At 43.9% G+C, this 4,395-nt stretch overlaps 1 protein-coding gene across 1 annotated transcript in view; it reads right to left on the reverse strand.

The window, feature by feature from the left end:
• CCDC149 (coiled-coil domain containing 149) overlaps nt 1-4,395 on the reverse strand; it is a 72,920-nt gene that overhangs the window by 16,307 nt on the left and 52,218 nt on the right. The window lies entirely within an intron of this gene.

The following is a 4,395-nucleotide window of genomic DNA, read 5'->3' on the forward strand; positions in this document are numbered from 1 at the left end:
GGTGATGCACTAGTAGAGAGAAAATGTTTTGAGACTTAAGACACGTGCTAAAAACAGTGGTGCATGTGTGTGTGTGTGTGTGTGAGCACGCACCCACGTGCTAAACATACACAGACTCTACTGCAAGTACATATGAAAATATAAAGTGAATGATTTAAAGTGATTTAAACCTTACTAAAGTGTTGCCATTCAAGTGAATCTTCTCCCACAAAGGTAGCTGGGAAGACAAACAATGATTCTATCATTACCCAGGCATCTTACATCATTTCTATTGGGGAATTCCTCATGGCTAAAGCAGAGAAGGCAATGGCACCCCACTCCAGTACTCTTGCCTGGAAAATCCCATAGATGGAGGAGCCTGGTAGGCTGCAGTCCATGGGGTCGCGAAGAGTCAGACACGACTGAGCGACTTCACTTTCACTTTTCAGTTTCCTACATTGGAGAAGGAAATGGCAACCCACTCCAGTGTTCTTGCCTGGAGAATCCCAGGGACAGGGGAGCCTGGTGGGCTGCCGTCTCTGGGGTCGCACAGAGTCGGACACGACTGAGGCGACTTAGCAGCAGCGGCAGGAGGAGCATGGCTAAAGATGACACTTAGTTTTGAACACTCTTACAAGTGTCACAACTTGATTCTTCGAGGGTGGATCTGAGTTTTAGAAGCAACCAAGTCGAACACATAAGATGAAAGAACATGCTTGGTGATGTTACTTCGAGTCAATAAAATAATACCCACCTTCTTAGACCTAACCTATGACTTACGAACGGCCATATCCTTGATATCTAGCATAATGCCTGGTAGTAGTAGGTGCTCAATAAATATATTTCATTAAATAAATGCATTTTTCATAGCTTGTAATGATCTCTGGAATTGAAAAATACACATTTGAAAAACTTTCAGAAATTATAGAATCACTAAAATAATTACACTGCTTTCCAGGATGACTATTCTGATTCACTATGATGTATAAGATCTTGAATGTGTATTTTAACAGATTACTCTGTTTACTTAGAAGCCAAACTTTATCTCTATGCATGAAGAGACCTAAATGTGGCCACATATTTCCCCTCCTTCACTCTACACAAAATTAAATATAGTTGGGAAATGATGTGATAGTCATCTGAAACTTCAATCGCTTTTCATTGGCCTGGAAATTGAAAAACCAGTCTTTATCTTTGGGGGATTTTCTTGGCACTGCTGTGCTAAAATGATGTGGAAATCACCTTAATAACAATGTTTCAAAGTCTTTCAGCAGGAGAAACCAGAATGATAGAATTGTTCTTCTATACTTCTTTATATTCTAGACATAGATGCACACACCCACATACATACCAAGATCTGAATATGTATATATCTGCATATATGTGTATTGCTTCTAATGCATCCTTATTTTACCTGAATTGACTTGCAGACTCTTAATTAATATTCCCTTTGAGTTCACAGAAAACTCTTTGACGTGACTCTATGTGGTTTTGTTCATCTAGGTACTTAGAGCTTTTTTCTTTTCTTCTTTTCTTTAAGTCTTAAATTCTGCATAGTCTTTATCAATTACTTTCAATTTTCACTCCATTTGTTGGGTCTATTCGGCTTTCATGTCTCTGACCCCTCAATAAACACCTTTCTTCGTAATCTCGCTTTCAATATTTTGCTCAGACCTTCCGATCTGAGCTCCCTTTTCACCAGCTGATGGGTTTGAGATGCAATCACATTGGTGTTCAAGCTGATGCCTGCTTCTTAGAATGATCAGATCATCTGTATGTGGCTGCTTCTTGGAAACAAAAGATAAGGCTTAACTCTTCTGTGTACAATGAAAGATGCCGTCAGGGCAACGCTCAAAGGCGTGGTGAAGAGACATTTGGTTGTATTTTTGCTGATGTTCCTGGATAACGCAGGCACGTCTCCCAGAAACGTGCTGATGTGAATTTGCTGGCGTCTGGAACAATCTACTCTCAGGGACCTTGCCTTAGTTTGTCGGTGCTGACTGCTTTTTTTCTTTAGTCTGACACAGGCATCTGATGCAGGGCTGGAGGTAGTAAAATGGACCCAGTAGAAGTTGTGGTAGTAGTAATGGCAACAATAACATCATCAATAACAATAACAACTATTCTATGGTTAACACAAATAGCAATTAATCTTTCCTGAATCCCAGGTCTGAGTCAGAGTGCATGCCAAACATCTACCAAAAGTACACTTTCTTCTCTGACCTGACAAAACTCTGCAGTGTAGACTGTATTTTTATCCTCCTTTTATATATGTGGGCCCTAACAAACAGAGAGGTCAAGCAGTTTGTCTAAGGACACACAGCTCATCCTAAATCTATGTCTTTTCCCACCCCCCAGTGTTCTCACCCAGCACCCTCTACTCCCATTAGAAAACAGAGGCATAGAAATTAGTCAGCGTAACCAAAACCACATGCTGGACTCAGCTGGTGATGAGCATGGATTTTTAACCTATGCCTCAGGTAGATTAACCTTTGCCTCCCAAGTTCATGTTCTTAACCAATAACACCCTCACGACACTAGAAAACCAGCATTCACATGCCTAAAGCAAGTTCTCTTTAAAACTATGCATAACTGAAATATGGATGCAGCCACAGCTGGACCTGCAAAATATAACTCAAGATCCTTCAAATGACACATGGTCTTCTAGTTGGCTTCACACTGAACAGATATAGCAGGTGGTCCAGTGAATGTGATGTAACACAGCCCAGGGAGAGGAGAGGCTTATTAGAGCCTTCATAGCTGGCAGGACACACAGATCGAGAAAGTAGAAGTAAAAACAGGGTCCGTTCAGTGAAGTTCAACCAACCCAACAATTATTGAGGCTGTAAGGAACAAAGATGAGAAGCTATATCCCACAAGAGCCAGTGGGGATGTAGGAAGCCAAAGGAAGAGTCATAAGAAGGAGGCAGGGGAGGAGGTGACCTTGGGATACCTGAGGAGACAGATGGACGTCTCTGGGAGACAGGAAGATCCAGGAGTGCAAGGATGAGAGTGTATGCTGGGGGCAGGTCTACTCCCCAATGGAAAGAGAGAAGTCAGGAGAACTGGGGACCACAGTGTCACCTGCGTAAAGCAAGAAGGGACCAGAGGAACAGGTGGAAAGGGAACAGGCACCACCTGGCACCAGGGCCATATGGGGAAGGGAGAGAGGGTTCTAGGTCAGGTGGCATGGTCTGTATCATCTTATTCTAGGAGGTGGTCACACAGGATGAAAAAGGCCGCTGAGATGTGCCCAACCCTTGAGAGAGCTGTTACAAGACAGACAAAGGGGTGAAATCCAGAACCCAAGTGACAGGGTTGGAAAAGCAGCCTATGAGAAAGCTGAAGCGGTGAATATAGATGACTCTTCATGTAGTTTAGCAGGGAATCCAAGGAGACAGTCAGGGTAGTAGCTTGAGGCATAAACAGGCTTGAGAGAGGATTTTTTTCTTTGTAAGATGCGGGGTGGGGCAGGGGGGTGGTGTTTAAAATAAAGTTTTTATTTAGCTGTGGCTTGTTTTAGAATAGGGAAAATTTTAGCATATGTCTACCTGATAGCCTAGAAAAAAATTCAAGACACTGGGCTTCTAGATAGGATTTTCAGTAGTAGTTTCTGATAGTAAAACACTGTGTGTGTTAGTCGCTCAGTCGTGTCCAACTCTTTGTGACCCCCTGGACTGTAGCCTGCCAGGCCCCTCTGTCCATGGAATTCTTCAGGCAAGAATACTGGAGTGGGGAGCCATTCCCTTCTCCAGGAGATCTTCTTGACCCAGGGATTGAACCCAGGTCTCCTGCATTGCAGGCAGATTCTTTACCATCTCTGAGCCACCAGGGGAGCCCACAGGGGATCTGCAAAAGACAGAACTAACTCAGGAACTAGCCACCACTTTGCCCTGTCCTCTCTCTCTGGACAACATGGGAAGCAGGAATCCTGAATGAGGGTCTCGGGGGGAGCCTGATCCCTAAAAGAGGAAGAGCTGGCAGTGGCCCCACACAAACTGCAGATAACCTCGCCCCCCACCTTCACCCCAGGAGATCTTCTTTTGAATCTTTGCTCTGATCCAGGACACCTCCTGCTGCTTCCAAGATCTTGAACTTCCAGGCTACTTACCATTGTCCAGGTAAGGGAGAGAGCAGTGAAGAGTTTTAGGCAAAGCACAGAGGGTGGTGAAAGGCCAGGATGTCCTCACGTATAAACCACTGTTGCCACCACCCCACCACCGGCAGAGCGAGGGCTCGTTGGAAAAGGCTGGAGAACTGAAGGTGGTGTTCCATGAGACATGCTCTTAATATTTGCCTCTTCATCATTAACCTGTTTATAAGACACACGAACCCCATCCCTTCTTTAACAATAGCTAGACAGCTGCAAACTCGCAACAAGTACCTCAAGCAAAATGCTTATTAATTGAATATTCT

The sequence above is a fragment of the Bison bison genome, unplaced genomic scaffold (assembly GCF_000754665.1).
Source record: "Bison bison bison isolate TAMUID 2011002044 unplaced genomic scaffold, Bison_UMD1.0 scf7180017864136, whole genome shotgun sequence".
In the NCBI taxonomy this organism is placed as follows: Eukaryota; Metazoa; Chordata; class Mammalia; order Artiodactyla; family Bovidae; genus Bison; species Bison bison.